Source organism: Dendropsophus ebraccatus, unplaced genomic scaffold (assembly GCF_027789765.1).
Source record: "Dendropsophus ebraccatus isolate aDenEbr1 unplaced genomic scaffold, aDenEbr1.pat pat_scaffold_810_ctg1, whole genome shotgun sequence".
NCBI lineage: Eukaryota > Metazoa > Chordata > Amphibia > Anura > Hylidae > Dendropsophus > Dendropsophus ebraccatus.
The window spans coordinates 45,542-71,660 of record NW_027210409.1 but is presented as its reverse complement, the minus strand read 5'-3'; the positions used below and the strand labels follow the sequence as shown (position 1 = coordinate 71,660).

Sequence of the window (26,119 nt, the reverse complement as noted above, 5' to 3'; positions counted from 1 at the left end):
TGTATCCAATAATTTCAGCAACTTGAAATCTCTAGCAGTTTTGCATACAGCTTAGGAGCTTTCTGCTACACTTCTTGAGAATATACTTAAAGTATACCTGTACTTTTAGAACTACGTGTAACTTTTCCTTCAGTGTATCGTTCGCTGGCTCTACTTCTCCACCTCTTCACTTTACTGCTGGGTTTTCTCAAGGATCAGTCCTGGCTCCTCTCCTGTTTTCTCTGTACACAGTCCCCATTAGACAAACTGTCAGCAGATTTGTCTTTCAGTACCACCTGCGGGCCATTGACACTCTATGTCCTTCTTGTGACCTCACCCTGTACTCTGACGAAACACTAGTGACTGTCTGCAGTCTCAAACATCATGTCCCCTATAAATCTAAAACAGAATCTTTCTAAAACCGAACAGCTTATACTAATTCCATTTAATAACATTTCCATCCCTAAGTTTAACACTAATATAACTCCCAAGTAACACATACTGACTTGGGGTCATGTTGAAATCAGATCTTTCTTTTACACCCTACAAAAAACTTGCCACCTGCACCTCATAAACATCCAAAGAATTTGCCGCCTTCTTACTGTTAATACAGAGAAAACTCTGTTGCTCTAATTCATTCTCGCTTTGCCTACATTTTGCTAATCAGTCTTAGCCTTCTTTGAACTCTCCCCTCTCTTGTAAAGAGCCATGGTAGCTTCATGATTTGCTTACATTAAAATGTTACTGTCATTTAAAAAAAAAAAAAAATTATCAGGAAGGGTCTCAATGTTGGGACTGCCATGTTTTGAGCGCTCAACCAGGGAGTGACGTTAGCTGCTATGTGCTTCTCTTGGCTATGTCTAGTAATTGTAAAACCTTTCACATATTTGCGTGGCATATCTAAATTTTTTATTTTTTTTTTAAATGATAGCAAAGTCAGAACTATGGAGATCAAGTCCCATGACTCACACAATTTGCTGCTAATGTCTTAGTGCCAGATACCATGTCATCCTAACTTTCGGTGTCTCTTCCTCATTGGCTGTTTTGGTGCCATGACCTACATAATAATAGACAGGTGGTTGAAATGCCAAGGATGATAGGTGTATAGTAGTAAGCTGTATATACCAATCTAATTGGCAACTATTGCCATGTATGCATTCTCACTTTTCTTGTCTTCAAGATCCTTTTAAGAACTTAGCACATTTTGGTGTGTTCTTCCAATACAACATGAGAAGCAGCAGTTATGTTTAAGTCATATTAACCACTGACTTCTTATTTGCAGAGAGACTCAGTAAAGCTCTTCCAGATTATAAGGAGCTGGCTAAGCTTTTTCCAGACTTTGAGAAGCTAGGAGAAAGCTTTAGCTTATTAAAAGGATGGCTGTCATCAGGTGGGCAAGATGTGTGAGCATATCCATTTCATATCCTGCAAGAATTGTGTTTTGTAAAGCGTTTGTGTGTCTCAATGTGTCTCAAGGCTGGGTTCACACTATGTTTTTGCAATCAGTTTTTGCAAAAAACAGATGAAAAATGGATGGAAAAAACAGATGCATGTGTGTGCACCCGATTTGATTCGTTTTTCCATTGAATTCCATTATAAAAAAGGATCAAATCGGATCCTTTTTTTAACCTACGCAAAAATTAGGTCGACTACTTTTTTTGTGTATGTTATAATGGAATTCAATTGAAAAACAGATCAAACGGATGCATCGGTTTTTTCATTCATTTTTCATCCGTTTTTTTTTTTTTTTCAAAAAACAGATTGCAAAAACATTGGGGGACATTTATTAAGTCCGACATTTTTTACGCCGGACCTTAAAATGTCCCTGCATCTTCGACGCTACAGAGATTTATGTAGAGGCGTACTGCACCGCACCAGCAAGCAAAGCACCCCACCAGCACATTACTGTTTCCTGTCCCATGGGAACAGGATTGAGAGGTAATTTTTCTTTCCCCTCTCCTTCAGATCATCTTTGAAGCATGTCACCGGTAAGACCGGTACAGCTCTCGCTCATCGGCATCCCAGGTGGCGTAAGTCTCTGTGATGAGCTGCGGCCCAGTCTGGCTCCTGCCCCAGCACCTCCTAGAAAAACGGGTCCCGGCTTGCCCCCTGGCCCCTCCAAATCTCTGGTGCGGCATCCTCTGCCTCCTCTCTGGTGGCTGGTATGTGCGCATGTTAGTGAGATGGTGGGCTGTGTGATGGGGCGTGGAATCTCTCGGAGGTGGGACCTACTACAGGCCGTGTTCTGCAGCGTCCAGGCTGCAGCCTGTCAAGGGGAGGACTGCAAACCATGCAGTGGGAGAGTGAACTGCATCAGTGCCATGGCGGAGGTGGGGCCATCCGGTCTCCTCTGTTTTGGCGAGAGATTCAAAAGTTCAGCAGAAGCTCAGTGCCGCTGAGTGCTCTGCGCTTTTGGTATAGAAGCTTTTTTGCTTCTATTGCCTGCTGTTGCTGCTCTCTGCTTCTATTGCTGTGGCTGCTATTGGTTGCTGTTACTGCCTACTGCTGCTGCTCTGACATTTTGCTTTTTGGCACTCCATTTCACTCTCCACCTCTGAACTGTGGATTCTGATAGTCATAATGTGTTGAATCATCTGAAGCTTCCCAGGCGGAAGCTCCTGCAGTATGCTGGGGGCAAGAGGGGTTCTCCCCTTAGTTGGTTCCTCTTATACTGTTTTTAGTTAAAGCCTGTGTTATTTGTATTTTATGACTGGAGGAAGCTTCTAAGAAGGACCATCCCAGTAAAGACTGTCCTTATTGTAAGAAGCGACAAAGTAACTCATTTGTCCTGGATATAATAAAGTTTAGTTTAAAGATCACTTTTTTGTGCTTCCCAGGGAAAAGATTTCTGACTACTGACCTATCCTCAGATCCTGATAAGCATGCAGCTCTGGTTTCAGAGGTACACTTCTTACTGAGTAAAAAGGTATTGGTTCTTGTGCCAGAAGACCAGAGGGAAGTAAGATTCTATTCCACCATGTTTTTGGTCAAGAAACCAAGTGGTTCTTATAGAACCACCATTGAATAAGGTCCTGTCTTATGAGAGATTTAGAATGGAATCTGAGAACTACTTCATAGCTACCGTTGACTTCAGGGATCACATCCTTGTACATCCCAATTGGTAGATGTTCCTTAGGGTAGCTGTCAGAATGGAGGACTTGATTCAGCCTTTTCTGTACACTGCTATGCCCTTTGGTATGTCACAGGCACCTAGAGTTTTTACTAAAGTGATGGCAAAGGTAATGGTGCATATCAGAGAGAAGGATATCATCATTATCCCCTACCTAGACAATTTCCTTTTAGTAGGTAGTTTCATCTCCTTAGAGTCTCAGATTCAGCTGGTTGAGAATATTTTTCCAGTCTAGGTTAGGAGGTTAATGAGGAAAAATCTCAGCATTGTAAATTTTTAGGTATCTGCCTTGACTCTTGAGCACAAAAATCTTTCCTTCCTGATAACAAGATCACCCAGATTTTACTTAAAGTTAGAGACCTTATTGATCATTCCCACCCTACAGTCAGGGCAGTTTATGTCGGTGTTAGGGTTGTATCCCTATCCCTGCAGTTCTCTGGGCTCAGTATCATACTAGGGTTCTCCCATCTCAGATCCTTAAAGAACAACTCTGCCCAAAGCATTTTTTAATATGTTATTAGTTATGGAACGTTAGACAAATTTGTAATGTACATTCCATTATGGGAAATGCACATTTACTGCTGTTTCCCTTAATTTAGTAGATCATGGAGGCTTCAAATTCTCAGAAATTTTGTGACGTACTTCCAATGGAGTGTCCAGCAGGGGGCGCAGGGGAGTACCATTGACTTCTATATATAGTGCTCCCCTGCTGGACACTCCATTGGATTTAATGGCTGTCTATGGAACAGGTCAGTCTGCACTAGTGATGCACGATGCACCGAAATATCGATACTACTATCGATATTTCGGGCAGAAAAACCATTCGGTACCAGGATTTCCTGGTATCAATACTTTATGTTAAACTGCCTTATAACGCAGCTTAACATAAGGTATAGCGCAGAGAACACGGCCGGCGGCTATGTTCTCTGTGTACCGCCCCCTGCCCCAACCTGTCACTTACTCGGCCCGCTCGTACTCCGCTCCCGGCCGCGCCAAATTTAAATAGCCGGCACATAGCAATCGCTTGTGTCGGCTATTTTACAGGGTAGATGCCGCTGTCACACCTGACGGTGGCATTTAACCCCTCCTGAGCCTCTCCATATGCAGCAGGAGTCTTCTGCATATGGAGCGTCCGCCACTGCTAATGACTGCTGGCCGCGACCTCGCGGGCGGCAGTCATGTAAATATTCCCCCCCACACACACACACTCAGGACTCGCTGTTGCAGCCGGGTCCCCCATACACACCAGTTCCCGCTGCTGCAGCCGGGTCCCCCGTACACACCAGTTCCTGCTTTTGCAGCCGGGTCCCCAGCGCCGCACCACCCCCAGGACCTGCCGGTGCAATGCAGTCCCTCGCAGTGTCACACCCTTCAGTGTCCACAATACTGCGCCACCCCCCCTTTCCTTTGGCCCGTCCGGTACAGTGGCACAGCAACTCCCAGCATACCTTCTTGTGGGGAGTTGTTTAACACAAGGAGGTATGCTGGGAGTTGTTGTGTCAGGAGGCTGCTAATGCACTACAACTTCCAGAAACACACCTTCTTGTGCACTACAACTCCCAGCATACCTCCTTGGGCACAAAGAGGTATGCTGGGGGTTGTAGTGCACAAGGAGGTATGCTGCTGGGAGTTGTAGTGCATTAGCAGCCTCCTGACACAACAACTCCCAGCATACCTCTGTGTCCACTACAACTCCCAGCATACCTTCTTGTGGGGAGTTGCAGTGCACAAGCAGGTATTCTGGGAGTTGTTGTGCACAAGGAGGTATGCTGCTGGGAGTTGTTGTGTCAGGAGGCTGCTAATGCACTACAACTCCCAGAAGCATACCTCATTGTGCACTACAACCCCCAGCATACCTCTTTGTGCACAATGAGGTATGCTGGGGGTTGTAGTGCACAAGAAGTTGTGCTGCTGGAAGTTGTGTCAGGAGGTTGCTGCTGTACAACTGCCACTCCCAGCATACCTCCTTGTGCACTACAACCCTCAACATACCTCCTTATGCACTACAACTCCCAGCATACCTTCTTGTGCACTACAACTCCCAGCACACCACCTTGTGCACTACAACTCCCAGCATACATTCTTGTGCACTACAACTCCCAGCACACCTTCTTGTGGGCAGTTGTACACAAGGAGGTATGCTGGAGATTTGTAGTGCACAAGGAGGTATGCTGAGGGTTGTAGTGCACAAGGAGGTATGCTGAAAGTTGCAGTTGTGCAGCAGCAGCCTCCCGACACAACATCCCAGCATACCTCTTTGTGTACTACAACTCCCAGCATACCTCCTTGTGTACTACAACTCCCAGCATACCTTCTTATGCACCACAACTCCCAGCATACCCGCTTGTGCACTACAAATCGCCACAAGAAGGTATGCTGGGAGTTGTAGTGCATAAGAAGGTATACTGGGAGTTGTGCACAGGGAGGTATGCTGCGGGGTAGAGGGGAATTAAAAAGTGTTCAAAAAAAGTTTTAAATTAAAAAAAAAAAAAAATCATTATAAAGGTTCTAATAATACCTGTTCCCTTTTTTAAAAAAAATATATATTTGTATTTTTACATATTTTTTCAAACTTTATTTAGTATCGAATTAGTATCGAGTATCGAAATAAGAAAGCTGGTATTGGTATTGAACTCAAAATTCTGGTATCGTGACATCCCTAGTCTGCACATATATACACTGTACTTCTCCCCCATCATCTGCTCATACTATGAGCAGATAATGGGGAAGTAGTACCAGGGCTATCACCGCCGCCGATTCCGACCCTGATGTCATTCATACATCCGGCGGGTCCGCTGCTGTAATTGAGGCCCCGGTCTCAAGGGGGAAGTAGGCCCCGGTCTCGGGCCTACTTCCCCTCTGAGACCGGCGCCTCAATTACAGCAGCAGACCCGCCCGGACCCCCTGTTGCCGCTGCTGATGCCACCCCTGCTGTCATTTGTACGTCTGGCGGGTCCATTGCTGTAATTGAGGCCCCGATCTCAGGGGGGAAGTAGACCCTGGTCTCAGACCTACTTCCCCCTTGAGAGCGGGGCCTAAATTACAGCAGCGGACCCGCCTGGACCCCCTGTCGCCACCGCCGATGCCGCCCCTGCTGTCATTTGTACGTCCGGCTAGTAATTTAGGCCCCAGTCTCGGGGTAAGTAGGCCTAAGACCATCAGCAGCGGACCCGCCGGACGTACAAATGACAGCATCGGCTGTGATGGGGATAGCCCTGGTATTACTTCCCCATCATCTGCTCATAGTATGATCAGATGATGGGAAATTAGTACCAGGGCATATGTGCCGGCAGCGGGGGGGGGGGGCAGATTGGGGATGGCCCTGCTACTACTCCCCCGCCATCTGCTCATACTATGAGCAGATGATGGGGGAGTAGTACTGTGTATATATGTGCAGACTGACCTGTTCCATAGACAGCCATTGATTCCAATGGAGTGTCCAGCAGGGGTGCGCTATATATAGAAGTCAATGGTACTCATTGTATTCTATATATAGTGCGCCCCCTGCTGGACACTCCATTAAAATTACACCCTGATTCGTGGCATTATGAAATGTCTGAGAATTTGAAGCCTCCATGATCTGCTAAATTAACGGAAATAGCAGTAAATGTGCATTTCCCATAATTAATCTACGTTTCAAATTTGTATAACTTTCCATAACTAATAACATATTAAAAAATGCTTTTGGCCGAACTTATCCTTTAACCCCTTAAGGACGGAGCCAATTTTCATTTTTTGCGTTTTCATTTTTTCCTCCTTGTGTTTAAAAGGCCATAGCACTTGCATTTTTCCACCTAGAGACCCACATGAGCTCTTATTTTTTGCGTCACTAATTGTACTTTGCAATGACAGGCTGAATTTTGGCATAAAATACACTGCAAAACGAGGAAAAAATTCTAATTGTAAAATTGAACAAAAATTTTTTTATTTTTATTTTTTTTATTTAGGGGTTTTTTGTTTTTACGCCATTTGCCCTGGGGTAAAACTGATTTGTTATGCATGTTCCTCAAGTCGTTACGATTACAACGATATAAAATCAGTATAAATTTTATTGTATCTGATGGCATGTAAAAAATTGAAACCATTGTTAACAAATATACGTTCCTTAAATTCGCTCCATTCCCATACTTATAACGCTTTTATCCTTTGGTCTATGGGGCTGTGTGAGGTGTAATTTTTTGTGCCATGTTGTGTTCTTTCTATCGGTACCTTGATTGCCCATACACGACTTTTTGATCGCTTTTTATTACATTTTTCTGGATTTGATGCGATCAAAAATTTTGCACTTTGGGATTTTTTTGCGCTTACACCGTTTACCGTGCGAGATCAGGAATGTGATTAATAATAGTTTGGGCGATTACGTACGCGGCGATACAAAACATGTTTGTTTATTTTTTTTAAAACATGGGAAAAGGGGGTTATTCAGACTTTTATTAGGGGAGGGGACTCTTTACTAACAACACTTTTTTTTTTTTTTTTTTACACTTGTACTAGAAGCCCCTCTGGGGGACTTCTAGTATAAGTGCATTGATCTCTCATTGAGATCTTTGCTGGGTACGTCATATGTCCCTAAGAGGTTAATAAGTGGGATGGCTTTTGGAATCCCTAGACACTCCTTTTCTCCTCTCTCCGCAGACTTTGATGCCTCTTCTAGTAAGAAGAAAAGGATCATCTCAGCAAAGGTCTCTTCTGGAACCCTCAGGACTTGATCACCATTACAACAGACGTCAGCCCTTAAGGTTGGGGAGCTCACTCAGGGTTCCTTATCCTTCATGGTGTATGGAATCCCGAAGAGACCAGAGACTCTGTCTTTACCAGAATTAAGAGGAAGGAAGTTCCTCTTAGAGGAGGAGTTCTAACCGAAAATGCCTCAGTGGTAGCATACATCAACCATCAAGGGGCATTGAGATCTCAGGAACTCATGAGGAGGGCCTACTTCATCTTCAGAATGGCGGAACCCCACCTTCTCTCCCTGTCGGCTCTCCCTCCTGAGAGGGGTGGACTACCTAAGCCGACATCAACTCAACCAGGGGGAGTGGGAGCTGTGCCAGGAAGTGTTTCTTCAGATTTGTCATCTCTGACTCCAACCATAGACCTGTTTGCCACTCGGTCCAACAGGAAACTTTAGAACAACTTCTCCTTCTGCATGAAAGACAGACCATTAGCTTTGGATTCCTTGGCACAGCTATAGTACAGAGGTCTCTTTTAAGCTTTCCTGCCCCTCAGACTTACCACAGGTGATCCAGAAGATCAGGCAGGACAGGGCTCATATTATCCTCATAGCACCCTTCTAGCCAAGAAGGGTGTGGTTTTCCTGGCTGAAGATGTCTGTGTCAGATCCTTGGATCCTGCTAGAGAGGTCACATCTCCTCAACCAGGGCCATTGTTCCATCTGAGGGTGGGAATTCTACATCTGACAGCCTCAGACGTAGAGGATAGAGGGTTGTCCCCAGAGGTCATTTCTACTTGACTGGCTAGTGTTCAGAGGGTCACGTCTGCTATGTATCTTAGAACTTGGAAGGCCTTCTGACGTTTTGTTAGTCAACCCGTTAATGTTCTTGCCCCTCCAAAAATTGCCTTGTTTTAGTTTTAGATTTTTTGCAAAAAGGAAGACCTAGTACCGTCAAGGTACAAATATCAGCTCTTAGTGCGCTATTTGACTACAAATTAGCTGACCATCCTTGGGATAGGAGGTTTGGCAGGGCCTCTGTCGGATTGTGTCCCAACCAAAAGTCTAGATTTTCCCTTTGGAATTTAAGCATAGTGCTATCTGGTTTAACTTTATCTCCTTTTGAGCCCTTGTCTGACTCTCAGATTAAATTTTTATCCTGGAAGTTATCCATCATGCTGGCATTTACATCAGCTAGGAGAGTCAGAGCTTTCGCTATTATTCCTCCTTACGTGACTGTTAGGGATGATATAATTATCCTCTCCCCTGACCCCCAGCCTTCCTCCCTAAAGTTGTATCTGATTTTGACAGATCCCAGAAGATGAGTCTCTTCGTTTCGTGAAAATCCTACTAATGACCGAGAAGCCTCTTGCCCCACGTTAGATGTCAGACGTATTATTCTACATTACCTAGACATCACTAAAGAGTAGAGACTGAGTGACAATCTTTTTATTTCCTTTCAGGGAAAAAATAGAGGGAAGGCTGCTACTTCACAGACTTGCAAGATGGGTAGAACAGGCCATAGGAGAGTGTTATAGGGTCAGCCGGAAGGACATCCCTGTAGGGTTTGGAGCCCATTCCACAAGAACTGTGGCTACCTCCTGGACGAAAAGAGAATTCGCGCCCATAGACAAATTATGTAGAACTGCCACGTGGAGCACTTTGCATACTTTTTTCAGACACTATATATTGCAGCTCATCTCTACTGAGCATCTTATGTTCGGCTGTAGAGTCCTACAAGCAATTTCACCCCCCCCCCCCAGGCATTCCTATTCTAGTCTCCAGGGGTGCTGTCATAAGGTGAGAAGAGAAAACATAAATTACTAACTGGTAATTTCCTTTCTTTGGGCCCATGGTGGCACCCCGGCTAAAAAAAAACCTTAGAGTATGATATAAATAATTTCCAGTTATTAGAATGATAGATTATGACATTTTTATGATATTTCTATATAGCGCACCCAAAAAATTCTTATTTCTTTATGTAAGCTTTGCTCCTATGTACTTGCGGAGAACTGGTGCTGGTTGGGTGCTTTGCTTCTTTTAAAGATCCTAGTGATCCTGTTTCCTGTCCAAAGGGAGGAGGAGGTCCTCTCCAGGGGTGCACATGGGCTCAAAGAAAAGAAATTACTGGTTAGTAATTTGTTTTTACACCCTACAACACACCTGTCATCTACACCTCAACAGACATCTCAAGAATTGCCTTTTCCTTACTGTTATTACAGAGAAAACTCGCTGTTGCTCTGATTCATTATCGTTGTGACTACTTTTTACTAATAAGTTTTCCCATTCTTTAAACTTTTCCATCTCTTGTAAAGGGCTGTGGAGTATGTTGGTGCTATATAAATATATAAAGCTTCATGGTTTGCTTACTTTAAAATGTTAGTTCTTTACAAAAAATGTTGATCATGTGAAGGATCAGTGTTGAGACCACCATGGATTGAGCACCCAGCCAGGGAGTGAAGCACACTGTGCACTTTTCTTGGCCGTATCTAGAAATTGTGTGGGTGTTAGCACTGTCTTTGAGTGAATGAAACCTTTCACATATCTTTGTGACTTTTTTTTTTTTTAATTTTAATGACAATAATGTTGGAACTATGGAGATCAACTCCCAGGACTAACACGATTTGCTGCTAATGGCTGGGTGCCTGATACCATCTTAACTTTCTGTGTCTTTACCTTAGTTGGTGGGAGCTATTTTGGTGACATGACCTACACAATATTATTGTCTTCAAGATCCTTTTAAGAACTTTTTGGTGTGTGCTTCCAATACTCCATCAGAGGCAGCAGTTACGTTTGAGTCATATTAACCACTGAATTCTTATTTGCAGGTAAATTCAGTAAAGCTCTTCCGGATTCTGAGGAGCTGGCTAAGCTTTTGCCGGACTTTAAGAAGTTAGGAGAAAGCTTTAGCTTATTAAAAGGATGGCTGTCATCAGGTGGGCAAGATGTTTGAGCATATCCTGGGAGAATTCTGGTTTGTAATTAATTTGTGTCATATATCAGTGATATTTACAATACTGAATTGGAAGGCAAACTTTGACTACTAGGAGGTGGTCTTCTTCAACCATTTGTTTATGCCTCCTATATACGTCCTCTGCCCCTCAATGCAGGGTGAGCTGTTAGTCACTGGTGAAGAGGTTTCCTTCTTTGGTTTTGTCATCTGCCCCACACACTTGACTGTTAATATATGTTAATGTCATTTGCATTACACATTTCTCTAATTGTAATGCCCAAGTGTCTGAAATGTATTGCTATTGAACAGAAAGAAATTGCCATTAATAGTTGTAGGCTTTAAAGCGGTAGTTCACTCAAAAAATCTCTTCCAAGTCAACTGATCCCAGCAAGTGCCAGAGATTTGTAACTTTTAATAAAAAATCTCCAGCCTTCACATATTTTTAAGCTGCTGTATGTCCTGCAGGAAGTGGTGTATTCTTTCCATTCTGACACAGTGCTCTCTGCTGCCACCTCTGTCCATGACAGAAACTGTCCAGAGCAGTAACAAATACCCATAGAAAACCTCTCCTGTTCTCGATACTGAAAAGAGCACCACCATGCAGGACATACAGCAGCTGATAAGTACAGAAATACTTGAGATATTTTGTACAGATAAGTACTGGAAGACTTGAGCCTGGAAGACCTTGAGCACTGTCTGAGAAAATGAGTTCTAGGTGTGGGCAAGGGTTGTGGCTGTCTCTGTCTGGCTGTTTCGGGTATGGGTGGTGCAAGTTTGTCCATGGGGGTTTTGAGGGTGTCATAGTAGTGTTTGGCAGCCAGATTAAGGCAGGAGACGGTAGAGATAGGAGGCGACAAAAATTGACTGCAGCACATCCAGACTTTAAGGTGAAAAAAGCAAGTGAACGGTTTATTCCATAAGTAACACACAAGGAAAAAACAGCGACGTTTCGCTCCTCCGATAGAAGCTTTTTTAAGCCAGTGAATACATACATAAACTCAGGTGTTATATACTATCATAATGAATTAATTAGTGACGTATACTAAAGTGGGTGTGACCAAGCTAACAATGTCCAGTGTTAATTAGTGCAACACATACTAGTGCTTTCATAAGGGAAATTATTCCCAACAGTGTAAATAGTGCAATAAATGACAATTGAGTCCCATAATATGAATATAATGAAAGAATGCAATACGGGGCATTAGTGGTCTTCTCACGTACAGCAACTGCATCGGCATCCACCTCCATCTGATGAACGTGAGCCACACGCTTGCTTGGAACGCACAGCCATGATAATGCAAAAGAGTGAATCATCTCAGTAACCAGGCAACCAGTTGTGGCGTCAGATGAAAACACCAGAAGATGCAATAGGTTCCTGTGATGGACCTTGTCAATTACCGATGAGACCAGCCGATTATCACAGATATCCAAAACCATCCGCAGGCAGAGAGCGATCCCATTCAGGCAGCATCCCTCTCTCACAGGAATGCAGGTCCTAGAGGATCTCAGGTCATCTGTGGGGACTCATCAGAATTCGGCCGCGGGTACAAATGATGGATAATTCATCTAGGTTGCTGTTCACACTGATGATGAATGTAGAGAAATGATGTTGCAGTGAATATATTGGGAGGATGCAGCAGCCAGTCACTGCCGGTGAGTTTCCACACAATTCGCCCTGAGAGATAGGCTTGATAGCATGAAAATCTATGCAGAAAAGAATTTTAAGAATAATTAAATTCATGAAATAAAAATATATACATATGCATAAATGAAAGTGTATTCATAGACACTCCTATGTGTTGGCAATAGGCATCATGGGCAATAAACAAGAATATTATGACTTATCTAACATAGCAATATTTCACTAATATTTTAAAATCCACATTAAGTCCCTGTGGTTTTAGAGACCAAAGGCGGAATATCCATTGTAATTCCATCTTCTTGAGCATGGATATCCGATCTCCACCGTGCGTCAAAGGAGAAATTTGATCGATGAACATAATTTTAAGGTCACTTTCTTTATGATTGTAATCTAGGAAATGTTTAGACACTGGAAGATCAAGCTTGCCTTTCCTAATTGTGTAGCGATGTTGAGTTAATCATGGGAACCTATTGCATCTTCTGGTGTTTTCATCTGACGCCACAACTGGTTGCCTGGTTACTGAGATGATTCACTCTTTTGCATTATCATGGCTGTGCGTTCCAAGCAAGCGTGCGGCTCAGGTTCATCACATGGAGGTGGGTGCCGATGCAGTTACTGTCCGTGAGAAGACCACTAATGCCCCGTATTGCATTATTTCATTATATTCATATTATGGGACTCAATTGTCATTTATTGCACTATTTACACTGTTTGGAATAATTTCCCTTATGAAAGCACTAGTATGTGTTGCACTAATTAACACTGGACATTGTTAGCTTGGTCACACCCACTTTAGTATACGTCACTAATTAATTCATTATTATAGTATATAACACCTGAGTTTATGTGTGTATTCATTGGCTTGAAAAAGCTTCTATCGGAGGAGCGAAACGTCTCTGTTTTTTCCTTGTGTGTTACCTATGGAATAAACCGTTCACTTGCTTTTTTCACCTTAAAGTCTGGATGTGCTGCAGTCAATTTTTGTTGTTTCTGAATAGACACCTGTGGACCAAGGTGGGACAGCAGGCACCCAGCATTATCTTTTGAACCTGAGTGCTGCGCAAACTTAGTTTTCTTTAGAGATAGGAGGCAGTGATGACTGTACAGTGTCTAAAAGTCGTGTCAAAAGGAGGATGAGAATTAGTTACCAAAAAGGAAAAAAAGCTTGTGGACTGAAAGCTTGGTGGGAGAGTTACAGACTCTCTACCTTTCGGACCTCTGCAAAGATACTGAAGTTATTTTTTATTGTCAGCACCTAATGTGTTGAACACTTCACTGTAAGCATATTGCTTCCTCTTAGACCTTTAATCTGTACCATATGTAACTAGAGAAAAAGAAACATGTTGTATGTTAGTTGGCCATACATATTATATAAATCTGGTTGATCCTTTACCCTGTACCTTTTGACACCAATTTTGTGTCACTGATCTGACAATGTATGTTTGTGGTGTGGAGTGCACTGGGTATATGTAGATTTTACATTTCTTGTGCTAATTTTATTTACTTGATTGATCTATGTATTGGTTTATGGTGCTATCCATTTTTTGCATGTCCATTCTATCATGTGGGGTTTATTTTACTGTCTCCAATGTCTAACTTTCAGTTCTTTGGGGGGGTTATACTATCCTGTGTCCAACGCGTCTGGTTTTTACTTGTATGCTTGTCTTAAATAAGGAGAACAGCAGGAGGCAGGTTTCCTTTCCAGGTTTTGCTAACATGCTTTCATACCTTTTACAGTATTTTTTTTTCATCTTTTTTGCTGATTTTTCACAGGTCACAATTTGGTTAGTGAAGTCATAGGACCTTCTGATCTGCTTCTGTTGTTAGGTGTGTAATGCCCTTTCTGTCGCCAATGCAAACGTGTATTTAGTGCTATATTATCGCATATCTGTATGCAGAATAACAGCTGGAAGCGGTAGGATACAGTGATTTCTGTGGCCTTTTATACGTTTAGGCTGGGTTCACACTACGTATATTTGAGGCTGTATTTTTGAGGCTGTATAGCAACCAAAACCAGGAGTGGATTGAAAACTCAGAAAGGCTCTGTTCACATAATGTTGTAATTGAGTGGATGGCCGTCATTTAATGGCAAATATTTGCTGTTATTTTAAAACAACGGCTGTTATATTGAAATAATGGCAGTTATTTACCGTTATATGACGGCCATCCACTCAATTTCATCATTGTGTGAACAGAGCCTTTCTGTGTTTTCAATCCACTCCTGGTTTTGGTTGCTATGAGGACCTGACTTGCGGACCAAATACTGCCTGAAATGTACATAGTGTGAACATAGCCTTTAAGTGTAAAGTGTGGGCTGCCCCAAAGCCAAGATCTATGTTTTGAAAATCTCCCCTTGGCCAATGCAATGTTGTGGGGTATCTTCTTCAGGAACTATGGTCACCACAGTAGTAGTATTTACAACCAGATCCCAAAACACTATGTAATGTAATTATTCAGCAGGACAGTGTTATAATAACAAATAGTACTGTGCAAATGTTTAGAGAAAAATCTCCAATGTAATTTTTGGAGAATGTGGTTAGAAATACAGGCAGATACTTATCCATCATTCAGTACTTTCAGGCAGGTGTCTGACTGGCTCCAAATTTATTCTGCAACCGGACAAAGACTCCAAAACGTACATACATACAATGTCATTAAGAACAGCCTACAATCTGTGGTTAGTCCTCCAAGACATTTGGAACAAACTGTATGGAAATATACTTAGTGGCATGGTGTGGGTTTTATGGACAATCGCAGTCGGGACATTTTGCTTCTAAATAAGTACCATAGATATTGAAAGAACTTTGATGTTCACTTAACACTTTATTGGTCTGAATACGGTAATTAATATCTACACTTACCTAATTCACGTTGTATTACTCACTTGATGAGCCGAAATACACATTGTTTATGTATTGTTTTTGCATGTTGAATTGATGATGTCACTAATGAGGAGGCATGGCCATTGGGGGCGTAGCTTCCGACACTTGTGCACCACTCTGTGATTGCTTGAAAAATCACTCTGTGATTGCTTGGGTGAATAAACCAGCACTTCAACCGGAGAACCGTCTTTCCCTCGTTGTTGTTTGATGAACAATTACATATATATCCAGAGCAGACTTCATTTTCATTTATTGAATCAAAGTCTAATGTCACATAGCCTGAACAGGGCATTAATAGTTTATGTCAAGTGAATATATGCTTAGATTAATGCACCAACACATATTGGAAGTGTAGTGTGGGTTGCCCCTACTAGATTGATGCCCACGTTAGTGTGTAATGATATAATGTCATGGTACTGTAGGTGACCTGCACCATGGGCCCTGCACTGAGTACAATCTGAAGAGTCCCTGCTCCTGTATGTACATTACCTACATTCTGTGCATCTCCACTCATTTTACTAAGGATTGTGCATGCAGGCAACCTTCCTCTCTGCATTGCTATGCTACAACAGGGAGTGTATCTAGAAGAATTGATGCAGTTTTAAAATCAAAAGTGACACCAAATATTGACTTGACTTAGATTAACATTGCTTATTGCATTGTTTATTTTTATCAATTAACTGTTGTTATTTCTATATTTGAAACATTCTTACTTTGCAGCATGTTTTTACACCTGCCTAAACTTTAGCACAGTACTGCATAGTGATATAATGACACTGATGAAGCTTCTAACTGCACAAGTGGGAAATGTCCTCCTACTGTTACTATAAAGCAGTATATATTAGACTCTGTTCACTTTTATAGCCTTGGTTTATAATGGAAGCTGTAACAGTCTGCTGAATCCATTGCACAGCAGACATTAATACTACTCAGTGAACCCAATGAAACCTCAGTAAAATCTGAGATGGCCCCCCAAAATTACAATTAAAATGGTCTTCTGGAGGGTCAGTTTTATAAGAGAAGACGGACAGTATATGGGAAGTGTTGAGCGAAGAGGCCAAACTATTCGGGTTCAGACCCAATCTCTCTGCATTTTACTTGTTGTGGATGCAGAGGTTGTATACTGCCCGGTCTTTTTTTTCCAGGACTTTCTATGGCGGCATCCAACTTTTGCAGTCGTTGAGAGGCAAATGCAGAGGATTCGGAGAATGTTGCCGAACCCGAACAGTTTGGCCTCTCCACACTATATGTGGGTATTATAGATTAGAAGTAAACAAGACAGTAGACGAGAAGTAACCTAGACAAAACAGTTATCTTCTTAAAGATGTGGTCTTTTTGAAATGTTTCACTATACACAGTAGATGTGAAGTTATAGGTAATTTTGCGTACGGCCTAGGAGCTTCCAGCTGCGATACTGCAAGAGAATATAAATTTTTAGCATTTTAAAAACCTGATCTAAAAATTTTAGTCTCGAGTCCTGGAAAATGACTTTTTAATGGATAGTTTTTATAGGGAAGCTTAGAAAACCAAAACTAACATCGGGTTTGATACCATAGATAACTGAGCAGGTTATGCTTTTGTGTTTTGTTCCATTTTTGACTATTTAGATGGAAGTTTCTTGGCTACTCCTGGAAAGGAAGCCTGGGCTCATAGTCTGGTTGTAGTGGCATTGTAATCATCACATTTCTTTGTTAAAGAGCATCTGTCACCGTTTTAGATCAATGCTATTACTATATTTTGTCATGAGTCTATTCAATAATTGATGTTTCTTATTATGTTTGTGTTTTTCCGGAAACACTAGTAAGAGGTTATTGCACAAAAACATTTGTGGACCCCCCATTGGTCACTAGAACAGGCCTCTTGAGCTCTCCTCACTGCATTTGAGTTTAGAAGAACAGTGGTTGCACACATCCCCTTCCCAATGCACCCCTCCATTGTTAGTTACAGCTGATACCTTGACTCTTTTTTTCCTTCTAATATGGTTCTCCTAATGCTACCTATGTTTCCCATGTTGCATCTGGCTGTAGTCTCATTACATGCTCTGGTGTGTCTCCTTTTGTTCCTTAATGTGATGCATGTCTCCATGGGATAGGGTTCTCCTTATCAGCTCTTACAGGCAGGAGGCAAAAGAGAGCACTGTCAGGCTGCATTTCATGGGATACACTAGAGAATCAACACCGAGAAGAGACAGACAATGTGATTAGGGCAGCAGTATATAACTCTGCAGGCAGTCCTTGGATGAGCTCACCTACTTTATCACCGCTCTCTTGGTCTCTTACACAGGGCAGAAATGATCCATTTAGGAGCTCCTATACATAATGGGGAATACAGATGAACACAAGGTCACCCCCACACACTCCTACTCCCTTTTGTGTGTGGGGGTGTTACATGGATTTTATAAATCCATGTAACAACTGGAGTCAGCCACTGGCTTTAGCAGTGAAGCAAGCACTAGAGCCACGGAGTGACCGCCTTCACCTGGAGCGTTTTGGTGACAGATGCTCTCTTATGAGTCGCTCCTTATCTAGGCTCATAAGGGTTAGGCAACACATACTGTCAGCAAGTGATTTTTACTGCAGATCAGCAGAATTTTCATTTGCGTGCCTTCCTGTTTTTTGCAGTACATTTGAAAACGCATTCCAGCACAATATTTAGATGTGCAGCCTTACCCTTATGGTACAAGTCAATGAAGGTTTCAGTGACTGTGCACAAAGCACACTTGGTTTAATATAAAAAATAGTGAATGCCTAACCTTGATAATATAATGCCCTTTGTGGTGGTTTCTTTGCACCAGGCCCTGGAGGAGAGACTGCTTTCAATGCAACTGACAGCCAGAATTTTGAAAGCTCTGACAAGCAATACAAGAAGGTGAGAGACAGAGTTATGCTGGTCACATTTGTTTATATAAAGTATTTTCCTAAGAACCTTCATGTTGCCTTGTGTTTAATTCTTAGCTAGTTATGTTTTTATATTTTTTTTATATGGATACTTTGATAGTGATGGTTTACAAAACTGCCCTCTATTTGATGGGTCTCCCAATAAAACACAATAATCTAAAGACCATACTAATGGGCAAACAGTAAAATGAAATTAATGGAAGTGTGATTGAGATGCTGGACCCCAGTCTAAAATCTTTAACAGGCCCTCAGCCTGTGTGCTATTTATAATACTTCTACCATCTCATATGGCACAGGGTTTCTCCAAAGGGCCTAAGTGTGTGAGCTTCTCTACACTACCTATAACCATGCATTTGGTCAGAAGACATGTTTCTGAGGGAGATGGAGATGGAAAATCCAATGATTAGTTCACTGAATTAGGGTGCTTTTACACAGAAAGATTATCTGACAGATTATCTGGCAAAGATTTGAAGCCAAAGCCAGGAATGGATTTGAAAAGAGGAGAAATCTCAGGCTTTCCTTTATGACCTGATCTCTGTTTATAGTCCATTCCTGGTTTTGGCTTCAAATCTTTGGCAGATAATCTGTCAGATAATCTTTCTGTGTAAATGGACCCTATGCTATGTTTACACGAGGCGATTATAGGCCCGATCGTACGATTAACGTTTTCGAAGTAACGTTTTTTTTTTTTTATAACGATCAGCGTTTAGACGGTACGATATATTGTACGCAAAAATCGTTTTGCAATCGTACGCCCGCAGCCTGGCCCGCCCGCAGCCCGCACCCCCCCCCCCCGCTGAACCGCAGCCCCCTCCGACGCCCTGATCGCCACCCCCGCCGCTCCGATCGCCACCCCCGCCCCTCCGATGCCCCCCCCTCCCCGCCGCCGCTCCGATCGCCCCCCCCCCCCCCCCCCGGCGCTCCGATCGCCCCCCGCCGCCGCTCCGTTCGCCGCAGCCCGGCGCCCCACCCGCTCAACCGCAGCCCCCTGCGCCGCCCTGATCGCCACCCCCGCCGCTCCGATCACCCCTCGCCGCCTCTCCGATCGCCACCCCCGCCGCTCCGATGACCCCCCCCCCCCCCGCCACCGCTCCGATCGCCGCCCACGCCGCTTGGAGAGATGTCATTAAGTAATTGTTTGGGGCAACTAAAAAAGAAAATTATCACAACGGTCTGAACTTTTGAATCAGAGGATTTCACTGCTGATTTAGAAGCAGGCCGTCATGATTAAGGTGTTGATACACTTAGAAGGATTTCCATCTATTTATGCATACATGTGTATGAATATATTTGTGTCTGCACGTTCTATTTCGGTAAATGTTTTTTTGTAGTAACCAGTCATGAATGTGTGTCCATTTGTTTGCTGTGGTCATGAAATGTCCCTCTTGACACCTGATTTGTAATGACGTCTGCCGTGATTTGCATCTTGCTAATTTCAACCTGTCCAGCAGATTACTTGTGTGCTCTCTGGAAGGAGTTTTCTGCTGCATTTACTACACATTAAGGGACAGTCTAAGCATTTTGCCTATGCTTCCATCTTTTCCATCCTGCGCTCCTTCTGTGGTGATAGATTTGCATGCCTGTGAAAAACAACAAAGCAAACCAAATCCTTTTTTTAAATACTGTAATTTTTCAAAAATCTTCTATGTACGTCATGAAAATTTTGCACCCTGCCTGCAGTCCTAACACTAACTTTAAAAGGTACAATGCGCAATGTGACTTTTTATTTCTGGTAGGAATGAATAGAGAGCTGTCTACTCGCTGTGCAGGAACTTCCACTTAGCCCCATGCCTTTCTCTAGACGGCACTTGGTTGTTGAGCACTTCTGTTCACTTCAGTGAAAAAGACACTTAGATATACATAGTTAGACATAGTGCAGATGTGTGGAAAGAAATCGCCTTTTAGCTCCTTTTTGCTGTTTCATACCACAATGTGAAGTGTACACATATTTAGATATAGATAAGCTAGATATCACATTGTGGTTTGTTCAACACAACACCTACTATAACCCCCCATGTTTTCCCATTTCATCCTCAAAGGGGTATTCACATTTGGAACATTAAAGCGACTCTGTACCCACAATCTGACCCTCCTAAACCGTCTGTAACTTCTTATAGCTTTAAATCCAAAATCTGTCCTGGGGTCTATTCGGCAGGTGATGCAGTTATTGTAATTAAAAACAACTTTTAAACTTGCAGCCCTGTGCAAAATTGGGGTGGCCTAGAGTGTCTATGCCCTAGGCTTGCACAACCTCTTCATCCCTCCTCCCCACCCTCTTCACCATTAGGAATTCCCCTAGAACTATTTCTCCTATTCATCACCTGTGTGAACACTGCACATGAGCTGGATCATTAAGGCACCTGTGCAGTGTTCAGGTGATCAATAGGAAAAATCCTACCATGGGGCTTTCCTAGTGATGAGGAGGGCCAGGAGGAGGGATGGAGGGGCGTTGCAATCCTAGGGCATACACACTCTAGGCCACACAAATTTGAAACTGGGCTGCAAGTTTAAAAGTTGTTTTTTTTATTATGACAATAGCTGCATCACTTGCCGAACAGATCCCAGGACACAGATCTTGGATTAAAAGCAGATATCCGAAGATACTCGGATATGCACTTTTATAACTCCTATTGACCTTGATGGGAGTGGGGTAAACAGCTTAGTAGCATTCTCCCAAACTTTAAAGAGATTCTGTCAGCAGGTTTATGCTGCCCTTGCTGATGATAGCATAAACTAGTGACAGAGAAGCTGAAACAGAATGATGTATCACTTACACTGTTCTTTGCAGCTGATTCAGAGATATCCCCCAGAAAAACATGGGAAATAAGTAGTCCTCTCCATTATGTGCGTGAGCCCAGTAGTCCTGGATGTGCATGAGAAGCAGAAAACTCTGCCCACCAGCGGCTGATTGGCAGTTATCTATTAATGCTGTGTATAGGCATCTGTCAATCATCAGCTGGAGGGTGGGGGAGGGGTGTAGCAAGAATCCCGTTCTCCTGCATATCAGGAGAATGGCTGAACAGAATAATGTAAGTAATACACTGATTCACTGATTCAGCATTTATGTAATTAGTTATGCTGCCCTCATTTAAGGCAGCATAAACCTAGTGACAGATTCCTTGTAAGAAGAGTGTGCCTTACGGTCAGTGGGAGTAATGCAAACTGCATAAACCAGCTGACTTTAGAGATAAGCGGGCCCGAATCCATGGAATATTAATGGCATATCCTGTGGATATGGCATAAATGTCCTGGTAAGAATACCCCATTAACATTTAAGATGGTGATATTGCAATTTACCAGTATTTTAAAGTATACATCTCCCCCAAAGGAAAAAAAAATAAAAAATAAACACTAGAAATACACTTTAACATTTCGGCAAAGTAAAAATTTCAATTTTTTACTTTGCCAAAATGTTAAAGTGTCTTTCTAGTGTTTATTTTTTTCAGAGCTGTAAAGTAATTTTTGTAATGCACAACTATTTTAATTCAGCACTGGAATGGGCTTCCAAATGCCATTTTCCATGTTTCCTGCAATATATAGTGGAACCTTATGGAGCATTCTGCCAGTACCTCCAGTCTTCAGTAAGAGACAGGCCTCCATGGACAAACAAGGAATGTGTGTATAAGATCTTGAGCAATGGGAGAAATATGTTGGGAAGGAAGAATCTACTGGAGAATTCTACAATGACCCGTGGTTTAGGCAGCATTAAAGTGATGACCGGTCTCCTTCAGTTGCACTCCTACTTATTTACAGTGATTAGGAGATAGATAGATAGACAGACAGACAGGCTTGAGAGAGTCTGAGAAAGCTTGGTAAGAGCCATTGTGGGAGATGTAGTGCCAACCACATTTGGCACTTTAGGGTAAGATTGGCTTTTATTTGTAAACTACAGTGCGCTCTCTCTTGCCTTTTTAGCGGTAGTTTGTGTACCGTCTGCTTGGTGCCTCTGTGTCCATTTTGCTTCTATACATTTGTCTGTCATTGTGCCTTTGTTTTATACACCTATTTCATTTTGCACCCATCACAGTTTTTGTCCCCCACCTTCACCCCGTCTCTATCTCTTTCTGTAAACTCATGGCAGGGTTTGCTTGGTGAACTCATTCTTTTACAAGAGCAGCTCAAGCAGCATGAAGAGGAGGCACGCAGGGCAGCTGGAAACATTAACATGGGCAACTCACAGCAGAAGCGCAAGGTGATGGGTCTTAGGTCATTGGATGCAATCACAATAGTGATATACAAGTCTTAAACTAACACTAGACTGAGACTTGGATTACTAAGTGTCATGGAAGTTGCTTATCAAAAATCTTATTGCAAAATATAATTTAGTCCAATAACGCCTCCATTACCTGTAATTCCCTTTTCTTGCTCTAGGACGTGAAATGTCTGTTTTTGGACAAATTGCATTAAAAATACATGTACACTATGTCCTATTATTGTGTAATGTTAGTAATGTTAGTGATCATTTCAATACCTTGTTTTAGTGCTTTTGATTTTATGCAGATGAAGAGTCATTCATGATTCATTCTCTATGGTTTTGGTCCATGCTGTAGTGGTAAAGGAGCAAGCTAAAGTTTATTGTACATGGTGGAAAAGGGATTTTATGGCATGTAACTGGTAATCAATATATAACTACTTAGGCAGGAAATGCAAGTGCTGCAATAGTTACAGAATACTATCAATATAGCTTCTTCGGCAGGTTTATTGCTGGCTTAGTAACCAAAACACTTTTATGTCTTACAAATTATAGAAAAGGGTTGGGTGATTTGACACTACTAGTGTACAGACTATCATTTGTTATTGTGGACCTCTAATGGCCCTATTCCACGGGTCATCATAGAGGAGCAAACGAGCGCTGTCAGCGCTCGTTTGCTCCTCGTTCCCCGCTCACTGCCGCCGCTATTCAACGCCGCAGCAGCGAGCGGTTGAGTGCGGGAGGGGCAGTGGGGAGCTGCGTGGGGGCTGCCCGGGTGATCGCTTATTGTCCGGGCAGGGCATAGGATACAACAGCGTCTGCTGCCGATGCTCCTATTCAACGGAGCGACGGCAGCAGATCGCTGCTATATCAGTCGCTTGTTTTTCAACATATTGAAAAACAAGCGACTGCAACGATCAGCCGACATGAACGATGTCGGCTGATCGTTGCACTCAATTCCACGGGGCGATTATCGTCCGTAGTGGCCGATATCGTCCGAATACGGACCATAATCGTTCCGTGGAATAGGGCCTTAAGCATATATTCAGTAAAGACTTGCAAAGATTTCTTGATGCTGCACAGAAATCTGGAAGTATTTTGGGGTCTTTTTAGAGTCAACCGTCTATTTTATAACAATTTCCATTTTGTTCTTATTTTTTTTATGTTTCTATTAAAGGCCACGGACAAGGAGAAAGTTGATCAGCTGCAAGAAGAACTTTTGCAAACCCAGGTTGGTATTCTGCACTTGTTTCTTGACATTAGTAGGCCTTTTCTAATGTAGGTGGTCGCCATGTGCTCACTTGGCATGTATAATATAATGTATAATCCTCAATGTATCAGAGGGAGCAAGCCTCCCGAAACACATCATAATTGTGTGCATTCCTGTGTATGGGGAGGATGGGTGACGGATGATCGTTCTGCTTTCAGTTATTTTAAAGTGCGGACCTTAAGCTCACTGCTGTTCTGTATCCACATGCATGTGGGTAGATGTTGAGTTCTAGATAGTATGGTAAGCGAATAAGTAAAAAGTTTATTACGTTAATGTCAAATCTCTGGTCATTTTTTTTTTAGAGTGCAGGTTGTGTACATAGTCAATTAAGACTGTTGTTTTTGTGTCTTAGTTAAAGTACCAGCGGATTCTTGAACGACTCGAGAAAGAAAACAAAGATCTGCGGAAACTGGTGCTGCAAAGAGATGATAAAGGCATTCATCAAAGAAAACTCAAGGTAATGTAAATTAGAAACAAGTATGTGTGTGTGTATGTGTATATATATACACATATAAACTACCAGAAAACTCATTAGAGGTTTTGGGGTTTTTGTCACCAACATTCTTTCCTCTCCTGACAAGTAAAATTTGTAATGTTTCCCTTTTAAAGAGCTCCATTTAAATGAAATCTGTCAGCTGCAATTCAGGTTCCCAACTGCTGACACTGTTAAATAGCTGCTAGGTCAAGGAGACACAGGGTAACTTTCATATATCTGTTTTCCAGAACCTAGAGAATGTTTGTTTTTATTCTCTGGTCTAAAGAGTCAGTAAGGCTTTCTTGAGCTCCTGAAGTGCAGCAAGCTGTAACACCTCCTTATTCCCCCTCCCATACCTGAGCCTGCTTGGGACTTATCTTCCAGGTGTGGATCAGGCAACTAGAGTCGAGGGAGGAGGCATTAGGCCTCATTCAGACATCCAAAAATTTTTGTCTGTAATTGCGGATCTGCAAATTTAAAACACATTGATTTAAATGTGCCTAGTCACACATACACAATTTGTCCAGATCCAGGAATAGACCGCAAAAAAATAGGGCTTGATGTGGTGCGGATCAGCAATTACGGCATGGGTCAGTGTCTAGAATGTAGTGGTCCATAATTGCAGGTCTTTGATGCAGATGTGTGACTGTAGCCTTACAACTTGCAGCAGATCAGGAGCTTGTTTCTCTTTCAACGACGTGTTTAACCAATGCTGGAGTTTTTGACATGAAATGTTAAAATTAAAATAAATGCATTTTAAAAATGAAATTTAAGACGAGCCCTTATTTGTTACAATATGGTGCTCTTTTGTTTTGTTTAACCCCCTAGTGACCTCCGTATCAGCTTTTTACGGCGGTCACTACTGGGCTTTATTCTGTCCTCGTCAGCGGCGGGGACAGAATAAATGGTACCGCGCAGGAGGTCAGCTGTCGGCATGTTAAGTCATGACAGCAGCATATAACGGGTTCCGGTCAGGTGCAGTAATATACTCAACTGATCGGAAGTCCCGCAGCAAGGTCCAGGCCTCTGATCATCATCATGCCAATCCCGGGAGCCTTCAGATTGCATCTGGAATTGCCAGGGTTAAGCATTTACCCAGCCATGCGAGAAGCATGGCTGTGTAGATTGCCTGTCAGCTCGTTGCTGACATAGGTTATACACTGCACTACAGTAGTAGTGCAGTATATTGTATCAATGATCAAAAGATCACTACTTAGTTTACAGTAATGTACACTAGTGTAAAAGTGGAAAAAAAAAGGTTGCACCAAAACACACAAAAAAATCCCCCCAGCCCTCCCCAATAATAAAAATGCATTATATTCCCTATACATAATAAATCATTACATAAAACCATGTAAAAAAAACATAAAACCTATACATGTTTGGTATCGTCACGTTTTTAGCGATCCAGTCTATAAAACGGTTTTATTAATTATATCGCACGACACAAGCTGTAAAAGAAAAATAGAAAAAACGCGCCAGAATATTCTTCAGTAAATACGTCATAAAAGAGATCAAAACAACATATATATGTAATACTTGGTATCAATAACAACTACATATCTTCCCACAAAAAAATGAGCCCAAAGCCAGCTGTGTTGCGCAAAAGATAACGCTATGGATCTTTATTTTTCAGGAGATAGGTTCTATTGTGTGAAAGTGGTAATAAAAAAAAAATATGAAATTTGGTATCGACATAACCGTAGTAACCCAGAGAACACAATAATTATGTTCTTTTTACCGCATGCTGAATAGTGTATGTTTGATAATTTTTCCAATTTTTCTTAATATTTTGATGTTTTTAACAAAAAATCGCACAAGATGGTGACCAAATTTTGCCCCTAATATAAAGTACAATATGTCACGAAAAAAACGCTCGGAAACGCTCCGAATCGCTAGCATACATTTGTGCATTACAGCGCTATAACCACATAAAGTGAGACAGGTCAGATTTTGAAAATATAGCTTGGTCATTAAAGCCGAAACTAGCTGCAGCACTAAGGGGTTAAAGTGTTACTGTCGTTTGTAAA

General features: G+C 42.3%; 1 pseudogene; it reads left to right on the top strand.

The window, feature by feature from the left end:
• The first annotated feature begins 1,264 nt into the window (after window positions 1-1,264).
• Window positions 1,265-26,119, top strand: part of LOC138780349 (dynamin-like GTPase OPA1, mitochondrial) — a 70,173-nt pseudogene continuing 45,318 nt past the window's right edge.